This window comes from Nicotiana tomentosiformis, chromosome 4 (genome assembly GCF_000390325.3).
Source record: "Nicotiana tomentosiformis chromosome 4, ASM39032v3, whole genome shotgun sequence".
NCBI classification, from domain to species: domain Eukaryota; kingdom Viridiplantae; phylum Streptophyta; class Magnoliopsida; order Solanales; family Solanaceae; genus Nicotiana; species Nicotiana tomentosiformis.
In genome coordinates this window covers 18,476,307-18,498,996 of record NC_090815.1, presented here as the reverse complement: position 1 = coordinate 18,498,996, position 22,690 = coordinate 18,476,307, and the positions used below count along the sequence as shown (strand labels likewise).

Genomic DNA, 22,690 nt, shown 5'->3' with positions numbered 1-22,690 from the left:
CAGATAAATTAACATCAACATCCAACAAGAACAACTCGCTTATCAGTAAAGACAATTCAATCCCTTCGTCGGAAATTACACTATATAATACTTATTTATTCGTTGCTTGGCCAAACACTTTTATTCTCTAAAGTTAGTGCTTTTTAAAATTGCAAAGAATATATTTTATTTATATGTTTAGCATAGAACTAGAAAATTGCAAAAAAAAGAAGACATTTTTTTGGTTTGGCTGTCTTTCGTTGGTTCTCTTGCATCTCCTGAATGATGAGAGCTGGCCTGCAAATTTATAAGAGGAATCAAATCAAATATTCATATTATATAATACAGATAATCGAAAATATCGGATATGCGAGACCTTGTCCCCCCCCCCCCCCCCCCCTTTTTTTTTTTTTTTCCAACACATTGTTTTGCCCTTTCAACACAAAATATTGTTGGCCAATAATGAGAGAAGATAATGGTTGACTCAAGTCAATGGTTATTTTCCTCGTTTTCTTTGTTTTGCTTTTTTTATTAGGTAGGAGTATTTAATATCCACATTGGAACGACAAAATCTGAATTCGCGAAAAAGTCTCGCATTAAAAGTACAACGCTCCCTAATTCGTTCCTAGTATCATGCCGTTGGGATATATACTATTAATCATATATTTTGATTTGGATATAGTATTTATTATAGAACAATTATTTATTAAATTTTAATAAAGTTTTAAATAGATCATATATTCGTTATTATCCTTTACTTATATAATAGATGATTTAGTGTATAGAGTTTAGCATATACACGGAAGATTAAATCATCGGTTCTTATAAGTATAAAGATCATGTTCACACTCTAATGATGGAATTGGACAAACCATCAGGAATGATTGTAGTACAAGATTAAATATAATTTATCTTGATTATGTGAATGGTTTAATTCCAATTTCTTGTGCTAGTACATTTTGTATGTATTGAACGAACCAAATAGAGATACGTATTTTATATTGACTTAATAAAATAACTTCTCTAGCCACTAATCATACCTATACTCTTAATCTTGGTATAATTAGTATTAGTTGTGCATATTATTTATTATTTTAATTTATTAAAAGGCGCGATTCTTTTGTGGGTCAATATGCCTGGTAAATTGGACAATGATGATATACATTAGCAAAATAATAGTTAGTTGAAGAAATCTATATCTCAGTCTAGAGATAATACATCTTTATGAAAGCTTATAAGTTTTCATGTGTAAATCCTACAGGTGAATTTTATATCTGTCACATGAAATAAGTTAAGCAAAAATCTAAAGGAAATAATCAATGAATTAAATTGTCAGTAATTTAATTTATTTGATTAGCATCTGAATCTTAACATGAGGAGTAAAATAAGTTTTAATGGAAGAATTTCAAAATTGAACTGAGGAGTGCAGTTACAAATTTTTAGTGGAATAATTCGTAATTTATTATGGTAGTATTAATTTGGATATTTCGAATTAAGTCCATAATAGGAAGTCTCGTTAATTAAATACCGCGATCCATGTTGTGCCCGAATAATTAGGAATTAAATGGAATCATATTTCTTGGTAGAAAAGGAAGAACCAACAGGTTTAGAAAAATATTTTAAACCTTTAAATCTGTGGCTATATAACGAGGTCTTATTCCATAATGAAGCTATGGTTTTTACTATATGATTTTCCTAGGAGAAACTCGTCCACACGAGTTTTGCCAATTCCGGTTATTATTTGGGTCACACTGCAGAAGACTGTGGAACTGGAGGATGGTCTCGTGAACGGTGTTTGCTCTCACTCGAAGGCTCTTTTCTCGTTCGCGGTCATGCTTCAAGAGATAAGTATCGATTTTATGTTTGATTAAAATCTGTGATTATGTGTTGTCTATATTACATATAAGTGATCTTGGCTATTTATTTTCGCTATTTATACCTGTTTCCCATCAATTTGTATCAGAGTCTTCTTGCATCTAAATAGATAACGCATATGATATACACATATGAGGGATTATGTATGTGGGGGTGTTGAGTTGTTGACCTACTGTTTTTGCAAAATTAGTTTTGTAATTTTATAAGACGTGAATGAAGTTGTTGTTTGTTCTCGTTTTCAAGAGTAACGGCGGTAATGTCTTCCACGTGAATTTTAGTTGCCTTTCTTTATTAGATTGAAGATGAAAAGGATAAAACGTTGCCGCTAAGGTTTTCGTTTTAAAAGGAACGTGTCGTTGGCAAGTCTTTTCTCTTCATGTGATTAATTGGAACTAAAAGAAAACAAAAGGAGGGTCGCTGGTTGTTGTTTCTGTCGGCGATGGCATAGAAGTGGATTTAATCCACTGTTTTGCTATTTTACAAAGGTTGCAATTTGCAACAGTGGCGGCCAGCACTACTAGAAATCCGAGAAAAATAGACCAAGCCATACCGACCAACGTTGGTCGGTCAACAAAAGCGATCAAAAAACCGTTCATAACGGACGGAAACTACAAATAAAATATTTTATATTTTTTAAAAATTATATACCGACCAAAGTTGATCGGTATATTGGTCAAATATTTGACCGTAGTGGTCAGACTTGCTTAGTCAAAGCACCTTTTTAATTACCGACAAACAATAGTCGGTAATGTGGACCCACATTTTTAAATTTTAATAATTATATTATTATTTAAAATATTTTATAAAATTTATAGAATTTATAGTTGAGTTTACTGACCAAAATTGGTCGGTTATTGTAGGGTAAGATTTTACCGACCAACTTTGGTCGGTATATGTAATTTCTGAAAATTAACCGACCAAAGTTGATCGGTTAATAGGTCAAACATGGTCAAAATTTTGAATCACATTAATATTCACTATCTAAATAATATAAATATAATCTGTTAACACTTTATTGTGTAATACAAATAATGAATACACTAACATATTATCACGACCCGAAATCCACCTGGTCGTGATGACACCTAATCCAACCCGCTAGGTAAGCCAAACATCAACTATTCAATTCCAATGAAATTAATAAGGCAATTAATTAAAAGACAATATATGAAACTAATACATTTCTCCAAAGAACTGGTAGTACAAATCATGAGCTTCTAAGAATAGAATTTACAAAGTTGAAATGAAATAATTACATTGTCTGTTTGAAAAGTACATAAACTGAGTTTTACAGATCTAAAGCTACCATGAACAAGAGGGGCAGCTACAACCGGGACGCAAGTACATCTTCAATCCAGCTCCCATCGATCACAGCAACATCAACAACCAATATTAGTACGCAAGGTGCAGAATTGTAGTATGAGTACAACCGACCCCATGTACTCAATAAGTAACAAACCTAACCTTAGGTTGAAAGTAGTGACGAGCTAACACAAGGTCGGGTCCAATACCAATATCCCATAACAGTTCATAACAATATAATACAAGCAATAAAAGATGTATCTCACAAGTAAAATGCTCAGCTCGTTCACAGTTCCAGAAAATAGTCATGCTTTTCAAGTATCTTAGTGAAAACCCAAATCTTTTACCGAAAATACCAAAAACACGAGTAAGTTTGAAAACTGTAATTTTTCCAAATATCCTTTCCACAATAAATAAGATATTTCATTTTCTTTCCAGCTAACAAGTGTGGAATACCTCTCTATGCCCACATATCAATGTGTGTAAAAAGTCATGGATGGCGTGATACTGTACAACATGATGAAAAATGTATCTCTATGCCTATATATCATGTGTGCATGTCAATGCCATGTATCTCAGAGATAAATCATGTACTCACACTCTCAGAGTACTCAATCTCACTGTCTTACACTTTTCAATCATCATGCTCATCCACTCGCTACTGTATATGGCCCATACAGCCCAGGAAAGATCCATCCCGGAATATATGAATCACTGACTATCAGTCACTCAGTACCGATGAAGGACAATCCGACCCCACGGAGAAGATCCATCTCCAGGTATATAAATGCTTCGGACAAGATTTATGTCCAGGGAAGATCCATCCCTCAATATAATCAACCGCGCTCACTGGGGGTGTGCAGACTCCGGAGGGGCTCCTATAGCCCAAGCACTATCATAAGCCAGATCCAGGCATAAATCAATATAGCATGCTGCGGCGTACATTCCGATCCCATAACTGTCACTCATAATCAGGCTCTCGGCCTCACTCAGTCATCAATCTCTCCAGTCTCACTCACGGGCTCACAATGTCATGAAACTAGCCCAACAACAATGATATGATGTATCAATAAATAACAACTGAGACTAAGATATGATATGAATGCATGAATATTACTGAGTACAAAATATCAATGAAATCAGTGAGATGACAGCAAGAAACGACCACTATGGGTCCTAACAGTATCAGCATAAAGCCTAAACATGATATCTAGCATGATTGATAGCTCAATTACTTTATCACATGGTGAAAATACGGATATCAATAAAATAGGGCCACTATTCAGTGCCATGGAAACAACAAAGTCCCAATTCACATGGTGCACGCCCACACGCCCATCACCTAGCATGTGCGCCACCTCAACACAAATCACATAACACATATTTCGGGGTTTCATACCCTCAGCTCCAAGATTAGAAGAGTTACTTACCTCGAACAAGCCAATTCCAACACCGAGTAAGCCAAGCGATGCTCCAAAATGCCATCCTGCGCATTCCTACCTTCGAACGGCTCGAAACTAACCAAAAAAAACTCAAGTACATCAAACAATGCTAAAGGAAACAATCCCGATCGAAAAAGATCAAATCTTAAATCAAAAATCCAAAATCGGACAAAAGCCCAACCCGGGACTGCACCTCGGAACCCGACAAAATTTACAAAATCCAAATACCCATTCAATTACGAGTCCAACCATACTAGTTTCACTCAAATGCGACTCCAATTTCCTCTTTAAAATTCACAATCCAATTACCAAAAACGAAGATGGATTCATGAAATGTAATCAAAACCGAGTAGAGAACACTTACCCCAATCTTTATGAAGAAATTTGCTCCAAACATCTCTCCATTCTGAAGTCTATAGCTCAATATGTGATAAAAATACTAACCCTCGAACTTATAACATTATGCCCAGCGATTCCGCATTTGCGGACAGATCGTCGCATATGCGGTAAAAACTTTGCTTCCACGAAAATAGCCTTGCCCAACAACCCCCGCACCTACGGATATCAAGTTCCGCTTCTGCGAAGATTTTCGCACCTGCGCTTCCAATCTCGCATTTGCGCGCACGCAGGTTCGCTACAAAAATCTACTTTTGCGGTCTTCCTCACCCAGCCTCTTCTCACTTATACGACACCTTTGTTGCACCTACGACCATCGCACCTGCGAGCCCATTTCTGCTGGTGCGAAAATACCAGAACCAGCAATCTTTAACAATGTAATATGCAACGAAATTAATTTGAACCTTGTCCGAAACTCACCCGAGCCATTCGGGACCCCGTTCAAATATACCGACAAGTCCCATAACATAACACGGACCTACTCGAAGCCTCAAAACACACATAACAATATCAAAACGACGAATTGCACCTCAAATTGAAATCAATGAGCTTTAAAACTTCAAACTTCCACAACCGATGCCGAAACCTATCAAATCACGTCCGATTGACCTCAAATTTTGCACACAAGTCACATTAGACATTACGGACCTGCTCCAACTTCCGAAATCGAAATCCTATCCCAATATCAAAAAGTCAATTCCTAGTCAAACTTTCCAAAATTTGAACTTTCGCCATTTCGAGCCAAATTCAAACACGGACCTCCAATGCACAATCCGGACACGCTCCTAAGTTCAAAATCACCCAACGGAGCTAACGGAACCATCAAAATTCCAATCCGAGGTCAAATGCTAAAAGTCAAACTTGGTCAACTCTTTCAAATTTAAAGCTCCCTAGTTGAGAATCATTCTTCGAAATCAGTCCCGAATAACCTGAAAACCAAAACCAATGATTCACACAAGTCAAAATACATTATACAGAGCTAATCACGCCCATAAACTACCGAGCGAAGTGTAAATGCTCAAAACGATCGGTCGGGTCGTTACACATATATTATAACAAGCTATATATAGTTAAAGTAGTACAACGAAGTGTGTGTGTGTGTGTATATATATATATATATATATATATATATATATATATATATATATATATATATATATATATATATATATATATATATATATAGCCACATACATATAAGAACATGAAGTGCTAGGGCCACAGGGCCGCATTATTTGGGGATAGACTTGTGACGAAGCAATAATCTAATTAGTATATATAATTGATCATCATCAAATATATTTGTTTGTAAATTTTTTTATCGACTTATAAATTACTTAGATGCATCGATGAATATTAAAAATAAAACGTTTCGACCTATATCGATGAATATTAAAAACAAAACGTCTCGACCTATATCGATTAATCTATGTCATGCATTATTAGTGATGAATGAATGAAAAATAGAAGAATTAATACTAAACATCTTTGACATGTATATATGGATCACAAATTGAATCACATTAATATTTACTATCTAAATAATATAAATGTAATCCGTTAACACTTTATTTTGTAATACAAATAATGAATACGCTAACATATAATATAACAAGCTATATATAGTTAAAGTAGTACAACGAAGTGTGTGTGTGTGTATGTGTGTATGTGTGTGTATAGGTATATCCACATATATAAGAACATGAAGCGCTAGGGACATAGGGCCGAGTTCTTTTGAGGATAGTCTTATGAAGAAGAATGCGAAGCGCTAGGGCCATAGGACCGAGTTCTTTTGGGGATAGTCTTGTGAAGAAAAATACAAAGCGCTAGGGTCATAGGGCCGAGTTCTTTTGGGGATAGACTTGTGAAGAAGAACACGAAGCGCTAGGGTCGACTTCAAACGACTAAACATATTTAAAATAGAATAATATATTGGTTTATCAATTGATAAAGTTTTCATACGTGGTAATGTATGTGATTGATCATCAATTATAATATACTGTATGTGAGTGAAATTACTCATATACTTAATTATAACTTAAAAAATTAACTTAGATAGATGCTTATAATTTATTAAAAGTAATTAGTCAATATAATTATTTATAAATATTATGCTTAAAGTTTATAATTATTTATAGTATATATATATGTGAATAAAGTAAATGCTTATAGTTTATAATAATTTTTTATAGTTTATAATATTGTAAGAAATAAAAACACAAAAAACAATTAAGTTTTTTTTTAAAACTAACCGACCAAAGTTTGTCAGTTAATAGTCAAAATACAATCAACGCCTGTCACTTAGTGTACCGACCAAAATTATTGACCAACGTTGGTCGGTAATTCTAATTTCAGATCCCAATTACGAGATTTCTCCCCATTTTTCTTACTCTCTTATCAAAATTTTCTAACTCCTCACTTTCTTCTCCCTCACACACACAACACCCTTCTCCCTCTCCTTCTCTATTTCCCTCACATAATCCCATTCCCCACCCCACGTCGCCACTCCCCCCGTCGTCGCCGTCGCTGCTGCCGCTGCTACTCACTCCACTGCTGCCCCCTCCTTCTCCACCTCCTAAAAATTCTATGTTTGAATTAAAACTTATATAATTTTTGTATAAATTTAATGTTTTTGTTAATTAGTTATGAATTAGTTAATTAGTGTTTAAATTGATTGTTTAACTTTCCATTTTATTAAAATATAAGGTTTAGGTCTTGTTTTAATTAAATTGAATTGAATTGAGTTGATTACATACGGTGTAAATTGAATGTTTGAATTTGTATTGACTTGAAAAGTTTAGTTAGGAATAGAAATATTAACTTTGAATTGAATTTGAGTTTTTAGGATTTGTTCTTGTGAATTGAACTTTTAGGGTATGAACTAAATTTTTAGGGGTAAGTGTTGAACTTTTTGGACATCGCTTATGTTTTGTGAGGTTAATTGAATTGTTTAGGGTAAGGGTTGAACTTCTAGGATATGAATTGAACTTTTAGAAGTAATGGTTGAACCTTTTGGATATGAATTGAACTTTTAGGATATAAATTAACTTTTTGGATGTTGTTGGCGGTCCAAAATGGGGGAAGGTATACGAGCTTCCTACGAAACAATTCCATCGCTATAGGTGTGGAATGCAAGGAATAGGAACTTCCTCACAGGGCGAGGAACTTAATAGGGAGAGCCTCTCGCCTATGCCGTAGACAGTGACAAAGTTTACATCCAAGCTAGAAGCGGCCAAGGAAAGAGAAAGGCTTAGAGATGCTCAATTCCTTGGTATGCAAGCTCAAATCAGAACTCTCCTTTATACTGGAGCTTTTTCGTTGCCCCGGTCTCGTGAGTCATCGCCAGAGGCTTGACGTCCACGTGATCATTCCTCCCGTCTTACTCGTGATTGTTCCTCTCATCCTCCCCGTGATTGTTCTTTCTGTCCTCCACAAGACCGTTCTCTGTACCATCTTATAGATGAAAGTTCATCAGATGGTGATGATGTTGTAGAAAACACCCCTTGAATAATACTTTGATATACTTTGAACTAGACTAATAGAACTAGTTTTGAATTAGATTGAACAATTTTGAACTTGTTGTAATTAATTTTTTCTTGGTTTTGGATTATGATGTTCAATTGAACTTTAATTTGTTAGTTTTAAAGTATTAATTGGATGTTCAGTTATTGTTGTTGTTGTTGGATATTTGGTTGGATTTATGGTGACTTAGGGGTTGTGTGTGGTGAATTGGTGGTTATTAGATGTGAATTGGGATTATTGATACGCTGTTTTTATTTGGCAGATAGTGTAGCTACCAAAACAAGCATTTTTTGCCAAAATTAAACCCAGAAAATTGACCAACCTTGGTCGGTAACTAATAAAAAAACTATAAATTGCACATTACCGACCAATATTAGTCGGTTAATGTACAATGAATTCCCAAAAATTCCAACATTACCGACCAAATTTGGTCGATTTGTTGCCTGCCCTGTCCAGTTTACCGAGCAATTTTGGCCGATATTTTTAAATTTTAATTATTTATAAAAATATATATTTTCCATTACCGACCAAAGTTGGTCGTTATTTTTAAATTTTAATTATTCATAAAAAAATATATATTTTCCAATACCGACCAAAATTAGTCGGTAGGAAAAATTAATAAATTTAATACACCGACCAAGTTTGGTCGGTAAAATTAAATTAATAAAATAATCTTCCGACCAATTTTGGTCGGCAAGTCAATTAAATTGTCAGATGGTCGTGTAGAGCATACCGACCAATGTTGGTCCGTAATTTCTGAACAATTTTGGTCGGTATGTCCTTCCGGCCTTCAAAATACCGCCCACATGTGAATGGTCGCATTTTGGAAGGTTATTGGCCATTACCGACCTACTTTGGTCGGGTTTTTTGGACGGTTTTTTTCGAATTTCTAGTAGTGCAGGTTCTTTTGACAATAGTTAAAGACTCATTTTTAAAAGGTAAGTCAAAGATTCATTATTTAGTCTTGTAATAAATTTTCTTGTTCAAGACTTTGTTAACCTTTCAAAGTACTTTGCCTGATTAGTTAGATTCAAATTGTTTATGATAATTATAATGTGAGACTATATCTAGCAAAGTGGGTTTTATGAGATATTGAATGTTCTCGTAAAGAAGCCTTGGTAGTACGTATACCTGATGGTTCTTTATCACTGTGAATTGATAATATTTAAATTTTCAAACTCAATAGATTTAATAAACCGGGAAGCTAGATTCCTTCTTCTTTTGGCATTAGTATAGGAAGGAAATAAAGTTTTATTTTGGCCTTTACTTCACGTGAAGTTGCCATAATGAAAACTTTTATTTGTTACATATGGAAGTTTTTCTCCTTTGCGGCTAGTGCTGGACGGTTTTAGAAAGTTTTAGTTTTTTTCTTCTTTTGTCCAATAATTATATGAGCTTATTACACGTGTATATTAATTTGTATAGATTTAGAATTCATGATCAATAAAAAGATGCTGCAAAAGTGGTTTGTTTATTTGAAATCAATGAAAATTCTTAATACTTAATTTATATATGTGAGATGATATTATACATGGTTACAATTTATGATGAATAAATGCTTATCACTAAGGTGATTTATTTATTTAAAATCATTAAAATTCTTAGTAGTTTATACATGTGCGATGATATAGTACATGGATTGAGAGTTATGATTAATAAATAGGATCTATTGAAGTAGTCTATTTATTTGAGTCATTTAAAAGGTGCTCAATGTACCATGTGAAAATTGTCTTTGAAAGTATATGCTAGTGGTGGAGTTTACCTATTGGAAAATGATTTACCATTAGATACTAGTAATACTATATTCATGAGAAGAGATATTAAGTATTTCACCCTAAGGGATGAAAAGTAATATCTTGGATTCTCATGTATATAAATCAAGAGGGCAATTTGTTGCACGAGGAAATTTTGTGTATCTTACCCGAAATAAAGGATATAATGTCGTGATGACCCGATAGATTATTTTTAATTTTAACCTTCCTTTCTGTGTTCCGAGACCTCGAATAGCTCCATTCAGCCTTCCTCGACTTGTATGCGCAGTCCGTATCTTTTTTCAGAAAATCTTCATGTGAAAAATTGATAAAAATGAGAAATAGTGATTTAAAACTCATTTGAGTTAACTTCGGTCAACGTTTTGAGCAAACGGACCCAAATTAGTATAATCATATTTAGAAGTCCCTAACTTGAATTAACGCCATTTGACGAAAACTAAAAATTTAAAGGTTTAAAGAATTTCTAAATTTGGCCATAATTGGATTTTTATTGATACCGGGTCCCGATTTGGATTCCGAGAGTTAGATTAGCTTTGTAACAATATTTATGACTTGTGTGCAAAATTTGAAGTCATTCCTAGGTGCGTAGGCATGTTTTTCGTTAGTTTTTGAAAAATAATAAAAGGTTTGATTTTATAATGCATGAATTTCTAAAGTTTGACCCTAGTTTAACTTTGTAGTTAGCGGACCCGGAATTTGGTTTTGAAAGTTTGTACAAGTCCATTTCGCTATTTGAAACTTTTCTGCAAAATTTGGTGCGATTCAGAATTGATTTGATAGGATTCTGACGCATGGTTGAAAATTTTGAAGTTCCTGAAACTTCTTTGAAAATCCATATGTTTTGGCATTCAATTCTAAATTCTAGGTGTTATTTTAGTTTTTTGATCGCGCGAGCAAGTTCGCATCATATTTTAGGACCTGTGTATATGTTTGGTTGAGGTTCGGAGAGGTTGGGGCGAGTTTTGAATAAGTTTGAGCAATTCAGTACTTTGGGCCGCGAAACCTCGCATCTGCAGGTTTGTTAGTCTGACTTCATGAGTTTATATCTTTTAATCTATAATGAATTTGGAGATGATCTAAAAATAAAAATTGTATTGCCCTTTGAGTCTAGTTTCTAGAAAGGTAAACCATTCATCATTTGGACATTTGTACAGAAAATTATAATATATTTACTGAAGACTGGTACTGAAGGTTTTGGCCTGGAAAATTGTTGGAGCAGGCCGCCTCTTTAAAATGAAACCTTCCTGGAAATAATGAAACAGGTCGCATTTTAAAGATGCGACCTGCATGGGCAGAATGCTTAAGTTCGGAGTTCGACATTTTTGCTCATTTATTTAGAGTTTTACACCTCAGTTTTGGGCGATTTCAGAGGGATTCTTCACGAGTTTGAGTTGGGTTTGATTGGTTTGTAGTCTAGTTCAAAAAAAAAGGTCATGGTCGAATGATCGCTTGAGTTGCAAAGCAAAGTAAGTGTCATGGTTAACCTTGACTTGAGGAAATAGGACCCTTAAACTATGTGTTACGTGAATTTCATATGTAGCGGCGTATAAGTGAAGTGACGAGTGTCTATACGTCATCAAATTTCTTGTTTCCATGTTTTTTTGTATTTCATTAATTGATTTATATCATGACTTAATTATTATACTACTTGATTCCCTTATCTTCATTGCTTAATATTATGCCTTGATTCCATGCCTTAATTGATACATGCTTATTTTATTTTTGTGTCATAATTGCTACTTGACATTTAGCATTTTATATATTAAATTACCCATCTCCCCCCTAATTCCACACTTATTTATTACTTGTCCCTATTTGTTTCCGACATAAATCATAATTATTGTATGCGGGTACACTAGGATAGATAAGATTAGTAATGATGATATTCGGGAGAAGGTGCATGTGGCTCCCATTGATGACAAGATGCGGGTAGCGAGGCTTAGATGGTTCGGACATGTTCAGAGGAGAAGCCTAGATGCTCCGGTACGAAGGTGTGAGCAGCTGATTGTGGAGGGCACGAGAAGAGGTAGAGGGCGGCCTAAGAAGTATTGGGGAGAGCTGATCAGGCAGGATATGGTAAGACTCCAGATTTTTGAGGACATGACACTAGATAGGAAGATGTGGAGGTCGAGTATTAGGGTTATAGGTTAGGAGGTAGTTGAGTCATACCTTACTTCGTACTATTGTGGGACTAGCCATGTAGGATTTTTGTCTAAGATAGCTAGTGGCAATGTTGAGGCTTACTATTTTGCTTTTCAGTGCATGTCCTATTTACTAGCTATCGCTTTTTCTTTGCATCTTTCTTCTAGATTTTATGGTATTCCTATTGTTCTTATGATTGTTGTGGTGATACTAATATTTACTAATATTCTCTCCCTTTGCTTTGAATCCTTCTTCTGGATTTCATGGTGTTTCTATTTATCCTATGATTGTTGTTGTAATACTAATATTGTCTCCTTTTTGTTCTTTTGTCTTTTTATTTTTTTTGAGTCGAGAGTCTTTCGGAAACAGTCTCTCTACTCCTTCAGGGTAGGGGTAAGGTCTGCGTACATACTACCCTCCCCAGACCCCATTAGTGAGATTTTACTGGGTCGTTGTTATTGTTGTTGTATTTGTAATGACCCCGCCGGTCGTTTTGAGAATTAACGTCCCGTTCGATAGCATAAGGTCTTGAGCAGCTCCGTATTATGTGTTATGATGTGCATGCTTAGTGGAATTCAGATTCGGATGATTTGGGATTGATTTGGAAGAATGATTCATATTTTAGAAGCTTAAGCGGTAAGAGTTGATCGGATTTTAACTTTTGTGTAGACGACTTCGAAATGACATTTAGATGGTTCCAATAGCTTCGTACGGTGATTTTGAACTTAGGCATGCGTCCGGATTTGGTTTTGGAGGTCCATAGGGTAATTTGGAGTACTTCGGCGAAAATTGAAAAGTTGAAGTTTTGTAAGGTTGAGAGGTTTGACCGAGAGTTGACTTTAGTGTTATTGGGGTCGGAATGCAATTCCGAGAATTGGATTAGCTGCGTTATGTCATTTGGGACTTGCCTGCAAAATTTGACATCATTCCGGTTTGACTGGGTATGTTTCAGCATGAGTTTTTGAAGTTGGAAGATTTGAAAGTTCATAAGTTCGATTCATGGTGCGATTTGTAGTTTCAGCGTATTGATGTGATTTGATGCCTCAAGTAGGTCTGTATTGTATTATGGAACTTGATGGTATATTCGGACGGGGTCCCGAGTAGCTCGGATGAGTTTCAGATGAGGTTCAGATTGCTTTGGCAATTTTGGTCAACGCTGGTGCTAGGCAGTGTTTTGGTGTATCCGCATCTCCGGAGGTTTGATCCTAGATGCGGAGCCGCTTCTGCTATGTTTTTATCGCTTCTGTGGTGTTGAGGCCTTGGGGGGAGCTTCGCTTTTGCAGAGTAATTGTCGCAGATGCGATGGCCTCTTTCGCGACCCTTTGATCGCAAATGCGAAGATGTCCGCTTCTGCGGCTGTTTGTGAGCTTCTGCGGAGTTGCAGGTGCGACTCATTGTTGCGCAGGTACGGTCACTGGGCTGTCTAGTTGGGTTCGCAGATGCGAACGTTTTCTTTTAAATGCGAGAGCGCAAATGCGCTTCCTTGTCCGCCAAAGTGAAAGTTCTGGGCAGAATCATATAAGTCGAGGGTTTGGCCATTTTCAACATATTTTTAGTTGTAGACCTCGGTTTTGAGAGATGTTTTGTGGGTTTTTCAAGTAACTCATTGGGGTAAGTGTTCTCTACCCGAATATTATTATATTTCATGAATCTATTGCTATTTTCATCATTTAATTAGTGAATTAAGTTGGAAATTTGGGGAACATTTGTAGAAATCTTTCAAAATGTATAATGATGATTTAAAGGACGAATTGATGTCGAAAATTGATAATTTTGGTATGGTTGAACTCGTATCGGAATGGGTGTTCGGGTTTTGTAGATTTTATAGAGTTCCGAAGTGCGGGCTAGGGGTTTGACTTTTGGGTTGACTTTTTAGTATTAATTAAAGATCGAAACTTTATTATCCGGAATTATTTTCTATGAGTTTTATATATGGATTAAAGTTATTTTGGCTAGATTTGAGCCGTCTGGAGTTCGTTTCACTCGAGAAGTTCACTTTAGAGTTACGTATCTTGCCTAACTTTATGTGGGAAACTACCCCTTAGGATTTGAGTCTTCGGTTCTAATTGTGCCATGTGAAGTCCGTGTACTCGAGGTGACGAGTACGTGCTCGGGCTTATTTGTGCAAATTTGATTGTTTAGGGATCTTAGGTTCTTATGTTCATTAGATATGAAGTTGTCTTGTTAGGTTGAATCCCTCATTTATTAGTTTCACCTCTACGTGTCTTAAATTAGAATTAATTACTTCATGTTCCACTCCTATTGCCTATTTGACTCTTATCTGCCTTAACTGAAGTTGTTGCCTCTTCTATTGCTATTCTATCCTTCCCTAATTCCGTATCCTTAATTAAAGTTATTACTATCTCTTTGCAATTGGCTATACGTAATTGAGGTTATTATTATCCTTTTTGTAAGTAGCTTATCCTTAATTGACTATGTTGTATCTCTTTCGTAATTGATCAACCCTAAATGAATTTTAGTTATCCGTTATCATAGTTTACTCATCCTTATTTGGAATTATTGACTCATGTTACCTCCCTTGTTGTCGAATTGTACTTTTATGGAATCACTATTACATATTATTTCTCCCTTGTTGAGCTATTCTTGTTGAGACTAGTATTCTCTGTTGTGTCTTTCTTTGTAAGCTTGTTTTACTGTTTATTTGTGTTTTAAGGTTCTTGAGTTGATCTACTTGTCGTATTCTTGTGTTATTGTTGTTGTTCTACTTAGTATTGTTGAGCTGAGGGCTATGAGCTGTTGTGGTACTAAAACTGTTTCGAGGAAATGTTGTGGGATATGGGCACATGTTGTGAATGTCATTTTATTGCGTTGTTATGTTTTGGCGCATGATATTGTTGGGAGGATTTGTTTGAGTGTTTGCACGAGGTTTCTGCCATGCTATTATTACTATTGATGTTGCACATGCGGCGTGACAAGGCGGGCTATATCTATGTATTTGCGCACGTGGCGGGACAAGGTGGGAACATTATTATGCGCATACGACTAGACAAAGTGGGTATTTACTTTATTATTGTGTATGTGGCGAGACGAGGCGAGCTATGTCTAGAAATGATATGTTATAAGTTATGATGGCCTGGGAGCATTATTGTTGATATTTGTGTAGTGGCGTTAATAACTTGTGTAAGTTTTACATTGTGCAAATCGTGGGAGATCGTTTCTTATGTGCTGTTCTTTTCTCTACTCTTATTCGTTGGCCCGAACTGTGATAGAACACTTGCACAAGCATACAAGTAATTTATCACCCTATCGGTTTAAGAAGATGAACACTGATGTTACTGACCATTTATACGTACTTCGTCTACTTGTCTTCTATGTGAGAATTATTCTATTGGCACATAAGTCGTCCATGCAGTTATCAGTTGTAAAGAGGGCACAAGATGCCAAGTGATTAGGGTTCACGAATTGGGACCCGTGAATTGTTATTTTTCGAGGTTTGGTACCTCGTTGAGATTATTGGATAAACTTGGTGTGAGAGCGGTTATTCCTATTGAGTTGCTACTTGTGTTTTTCCCTTATTTGGTTCCACCGGATTTAAAGTGTGTCCAGCTTACTCTATAGTGTTATTACTTGTTATGTGTAGTTGCTAATTGTTGCTTCTAGTTCCTCTTGCAAGCATTGTATTATTGTTGTTATCATGTCTAGCTTTATAGAGATATTTTACCCTACTATTTCTACACCTATACTTGTCCAGGTTATTTAGTCCAGTAGGTGTCTTGACTGTCCCTCGTTACTACTCCACCGAGGTTAGTCTTGATACATACTAGGTACCGCTGTGGTTTACTCATACTACACTTCTGCATATTTTGTGCAGATCCAGTAATTTTTGACTTGGTCGATCGCAAACTAGTTGTACGGATCTTGCTGTGGAGATTCAAGGTAAACCTGCTGCCGCGTTCGCAGGCCTCGGAGTCACCTTTTGATATTGTACTTGCTCTGTTTTATCTCTATTTTGAAACAATTGTATTTGTAGGTTTTCTAGCAAACTCACTAGAGCTTATGACTTGTACTACCGGTTTTGGGATTGTAAGTGTTGTATAGAGATTTCTATTTCTAATTTGTCATTCATTGGTTAAATTTTGTTATTAAATTTAGCAAGTGTTAGGCCTACCTAGTCTTAGAGATCAGGTGCCATCCCGGCATCCTACGGAGGGAAAATAGGATCATGATAAATTGGTATCAGAGCTCTAGGTTCATAGGTGCTACGAGTCATAAGTGAGTTTAGTAGAGTCTTGCAAATTGGTACGGAGATATCTGTACTTATCTTTGAGAGGCTACAAAACTATTAGGACAGTTTTACTTCTTCATTTCCTATCGTGCAAGTTCATTGATCTCGGAGTTTGAGCTTTTATCATTCTATTATATCACAATTGGTGACGACACGAGCTGCAGTTACTGATGATGTTGCCCCCGGAGCAAGTGTCGCTAGGGGCAAAGGCAGAGGCCGCAGAAGAACACATGCCGTAGCTAGGGTACCTACCAGAGCAGCAGTTGAGGAGCCGCCAATAGCTCCAGTTGTGGAACAAGTACCAAAGGCGCCTACTATTACCCCTGGACTTCAGGAGACTTTAGCATAGTTCTTGAGCATGTTTGGTACATTGGCTCAGGCGGGGTTGATTTTGGTTGCGCCAGCTACTTCACATACAGGGGGGAGGAAATCAGACTCCCGCCGCCTGTACTCCAGCGCAGCGAGTCCACGTTGGTGAGATTCCAAATGTCATGGAGACACAACTTGTGATCCTAGTTCAGCCCGTGGTTATGACAGCAACATCTGAGGAAGAACAACTTAGACTTGCTGTAATGACCCGACTTGTCGTTTTAAGAATTTAGACCTTGTTCAGCGACTTAAGATCTCGAGCAGCTTCATAATGCATATTATGACTTGTGTGTGGTCGAGTTTGGTTATTGGACGATTCAAGATCAAATTGGAAGAACAATTCTTATTTAAGAAGCTTAAAAGAAAAGAGTTGACCGGAAAGTTGACTTTTTAGCAAAAAGACTCCGAAATGGAATTTTAATGGTCTCAATAGCTCCGTATGGTGATTTTGGACTTAGGAGTGTGTCTGGGTAATTATTTTGAAGTTCGTAGTTGAATTTGGCTTGAAATGGAGAAAATAAGAAATTGAAGGTTTTGAAGTTATATCGGGGACGGAATCCGATTCTGGAAATTGGAGAAGGTTTGTTATGTCATTTATGACTTGTGTGCAAACTTTGAGATCAATCAAACTTGATTTGATAGGTTTCAGCATCGAATTTAGAAGTTGAAATTTCTAAGTTTCATTAAGTTTAAATTAAGGTGCGATTCGTCGTTTCGATGTTGTTATATGTGATTTGAGGCCTCGAGTTGGTCCGCAATATATTTTGGGACTTGTTGGTATGTTCAGACAGGGTCCCGAGGGGCTCGGGTGAGTTTCGGGGTGGTTTCAGACCATTTTTATGCCATTTTTAGTTGTTGGTTTTTGGACACAGAGGTATGCATCGCGATCGCGGACAATCGGTCGCAATTGCGAAGAGTAATTTTGTTGTTTGGACATTGTGAATCGCGATCGCGGAAGCTTTTTCGTGATCGCGTAGAGAAAAATTCTGCTACACTGACCTGACTTTGGAAGGTTATATCTCGCAATCTATAAAGAATTTGGAGATGTCCCAAAACTAAAAGTTGTAGCCCTTTGTGTATCGTATTCAAAAAATCAAATCATTTGGCATTTGGAGTTGTGTATAAAAGGTTATGATGGATACGCTACATGTTGTCTGGGAAGAGTTTGGAAATCGCGAAGAGGAAATTGCTGCTGCACAGGGCTGATTGTGGAAGCTTATATCTCGAAATCTATAAGGAACTGGGAGATGTGCAAAACATGAAAGTTTAGACCTTGATGTTTTGTTTTCAAAAAGTCAAACCATTTGTCATTTGGAGTTATGTACAAAACGTTATGACCATTATACTAGAGGATGTCTGGAAGAGCAAATTTTGAGCAAATTTTGAGCTGGAAAATTTTGTGCTTCGCAATCGCGAAGCATTTCCCAATTGAAGCGCTTTTTGAGGTGATTTTTGGGAGAGTTTCAAGGGAAACATCAGTGTAAGTATTCTTAACTCAATATTTGTCAAATTACTCGAATCCATAGTTGTTTTTAACATTTAATTGGTGATTTAAGTTGGAAAATTGTGAAAACCCTCTTGGATTAATTTGAAGATTTGAGGGTCGAGTTGAGGTCAGAATTTGGTAAAATTTATATGGTTGGACTCGTGGTTGAATGGGCGTTCATATTTTGTAACTTTTGTCGAGTTCCGAGAGGTAGGCCTCACATGTGATTTTTGAGTTAAATTTTAGATTTTTGTTGAAACATTAGTACTTTCATATGGAATTAATTTCAATAATTTGTATTGACTGAATCGATTTAATTGTGACTAGATACGAGGCTTTCGGAGGCCAATTCGCGAGGCAAAGGCACAACGGAGTAAAGAATTTCACGGTTTGAGTTAAGTACCTTGCCTAACCTTGAGTGGGGGAAATAATCCTTAGACATTGATTCTTATGTGGAAATTGTGTAATTGAAAACCATGTACGTGAGGTGACGAGTACGTACTTGGTTTATATGTGCAAATTATATCGGTTAAAATTCGTAGACGCCTTTATGTATTAAATAGGAAATTGTTGGCACTTATTAAATCTTTCATTTGTCATCCCTCATTCCTTGTTTGCCGAGATTATTTTTATATGATAATTTGGTATGATTGCCACTTTGATTTTTATGTGAAATACCGTGTTTAGTTGGGTTGACATTTATTGGAAATAATCTCATTTTGGATTCTTTATCTTTAAATAATTATTAAATAACTTTAAAATGAGGCATGAACATATATTTATCAAACATTTGGACTAAAGAAGGCGTTGTCCTATATTGAGTCACTTTTTCATCTCTGTTGTTATTTATAAGGTTTTATATACGTTGTGTGGAGCCTTGGGCTATTTGTTTTGAAATTAATTAATTTTGTGGTATCTTTGGAGTTGGTTGTGGCAGGTGGGCAAATTGGGATCTGAATCGTTGTATTGTGTTGTCATTTAAACACTCTCCTTGATGTTATTTATGCTTCCTACCTTGCTTGTTGATGATATACATGTGCTTGGTAAGGAAGAGTGAAAATCACGATGGGTGATGTCGTGCCATTTGAGAGTGTAAAGCACGAAGGGTGATGCCATGCCATTTGAGAGTGTAAAGCACGAAGGGTAATGTCGTGCCATTTGAGAGTGTAAAGGACAAAGGATGATGTCATGCCATTTCAGTTATATTATCTTGTGAGGAAAAGTATAAAGCACGAAGGGTGATGTCATGCCATTCTTAATATGAACGAAGGATAATGCCATGCCATTTCATTTGTATTCTCATGTGAGGATGAGAGTAAAAGCACGAAGGGTGATGTCGTGCCATTATTTTTATATTATCATATGTTCATGGCACGAAGGGTGTTTCTGTGCAGGCGAGGACAAGAGACATACATTATATTGTGTTATATTTTCGTTGTGTATACATTCATGCCTTTATCTTGAGATGTTATTGTGCACCTATGTTTTCTATGTGACTTGTAGTCGTTGTTGCTTCATGTGTGCCTCTCACTTTATTTCTTTTATATATATATATATATATATATATATATATATATATATATATATATATATATATATATATATATATCAGGTGAGAATGAGACAAGTGCGCAAAGGTATTACCGTGCTATTCGATGTGATATGTCGAATATATTTCTCACACCAGAAAAGTTAAATGAGGTGTCACATGGTGACTTTTACTTGAAAGAATTATATTCGTAAGATATTTATTTGAAGGAAGTATATTCGGGATATATTTAATTGTACGGATTACATTCTAAAGATTTTTATTTGAAAAATTATAGATAAATAATGTATATTTTGAAGGACTTGATTAATTGAATGTACTTGTGTTTATTATTCGTTTGAGCAATATTTATGGTGTTCCTGTTGCCTTGATGTTTATATCACTAGTTGATTATTGTTGCTATCACTGCTATTTGTCTTTCTATTTATTTAGTTTGCTATATTGCACAAGTTATTTGACTAGTGAGTGTCTTGATTGTACCTCATCACTACTGCACCGAGATTAGTCTTGATACTTACTGGGTACCGACTGTGATGTACACATACTACACTTCTATACATTTTTGTGCAGAGCCAAGTATTGGAGATATCAGATTTGCACAGAGGTTACAGTGTGATCGCAAGGATTTAAGGCTAGAGCTGCTTGGTCGTCGCAGCCCCTTGGAGTCTTTCCATTTTATTGTATTGCCAACTCTTACTCGAACAGTGTTGTATATTCGATCCTTGAGATCATTGCATGTAATCAGTTATAGTTCGTGACTCAATATTACCAGTCTTGGGAGGTTGTTATAATTATTTTCGTTGTTGGTTTTGACAGTTGGGGTTAAATTATATGTTAAAAAATGGCTCCAAATGTAATTGTAATCGGCTTACCTAGTCTTAGAGACTAAGTTCCATCATGATGTCGGTGGTCGGATTTTGGGTCGTGACACTTGCGAGGTTCAAGAAGTATCACTCTCCTACTTTCAGTGGTTTGGCTTCAGAGGGTGCACATGGTTTTCTAGAAGAGTGCCACCACATTCTCTGTACTATGGGTATTGTGGAGACGAGTGGGGTTGCTTTTACTACATTCCAGCTTAAGGGAGTGACATATTAGTAGTGGAGAGCGTATGAGTTGGGTAGCCCGGCCGATGGGCTAAGTTTTCAGACATATTCCTTAGTGAATTTGTTCCTCAAACCCTTTAGGATGCATGGCGTGCGAAGTTTGAGCAGCTACACTATGGCACTATGTTAGTTTCAGAGTATGTCGTTAGATTCAGTGATTTCTCCAAACATGCACATGCTTTGGTCGCTATAGTTAGAGAGCGAGTTAGTAGGTTCATTGAGGGGCTTAGACATGATATCCGATTCATCATAGATTGGGAGTTGGAGTCAGATGTTCCATTTTAGCTGGTGATAGTGATCGCTCACTGATTAGAGACCATGTAGGACTAGAAGAGAGAGGACATGCAGGGTCAGGAGAGAGAGGATAGGGAGGCTAAGAGGCCTCACAGACCGGAGAGATCTACTTGTCCTTATTTTGGAGGCAGGGTACGGAATGGTAGAGGTTTTGTGGGTCACCCAGTTCAGTTTGCACTTCAGGCTTCGCACGGTGTTTCAGGTACCCATGGGTCTTAGAGTACTCGTACCGCACAGTTTCCACAACCACATCAGTAGAGAGGTTGCTTTGAATGTGGAGATACTAGCCACATGGTGAGAGATTGTCCTAGACTCCAGACATATGTGTCAGGGTATTCAGGCTATGAGTTCGGTTCCAGCTGCTGATGCCCCTGCACCGCCATCTTGGGGTAAAGGTCATGCGAGTAGAGGGCGCCCAAGAAGGGGAGGCCCCGCCCCTTGACGTGCTTTCTGTGGTAGGGCTGAGGCCACTGCACCAGATGATATCGTACAAGTATGGTTTCGATTTGTTATAGAGGAGCATCATTCATATTTTGTTTCGGTTCTTCTTATCGGGGTGAGTCCTCCTATTTTGCTTCACATGAGGGTGAGTTTCGTGATTTAGTACTCTGCTTATGTGTTTACCCCTACTGAGAGATTCTATAATGGTAGCTCATTCTTACCGTTTTGTTTTTATTCATTATTTAGAGTTAATTCATTATTGAGAATTATGAGACTACAAGTGACTTTCAGTTCCTCATTTCGTTGGGCTCGCGTCTGATTAGCTAGTTGGTGAGGCAATAGCTTACCAAGGCTATGATCAGTAGCTAGTTTGAGAGGATGATCAGCCATACTTGTACCTTTTGTCCTTGAGAATTGGCTGGGTATAGCGGGAAATAGTTTGACGATCTAGTGCTGAATAATTATCTTCGTATTCCAATCCATACGAAAGGCCCCCTTTCTTTTGGCGGGTAATGTCACACATTTCTAAATCAAAATTTAGCAGGAAAATGGGATGAAGCCCTCCAGAAAGCTTGGTACGGGACCGATTTCCTTATTCAAGCCGGTATTGTTTGAGTAAGTAGTAAGTAAGTGAGAAGTGGTGAATTGGCCAGGAGGAATAAAGCTTATTTCAAGTACTAATAAAAGCATTCATTACAAAATCTTGTGCTCACTTATCCCATGTATAAGATGTTTTCCCTGAGACTATGTGATTTTCGGATTGTTGGTTACG

The 22,690-nt window shown here is 36.6% G+C and overlaps 1 pseudogene; it reads right to left on the bottom strand.

The window, feature by feature from the left end:
- The window catches only part of LOC104087852 (UPF0481 protein At3g47200-like), a 48,990-nt pseudogene extending 26,549 nt beyond the window's left edge, over positions 1–22,441 (bottom strand).
- Positions 22,442–22,690: the final 249 nt, after the last annotated feature.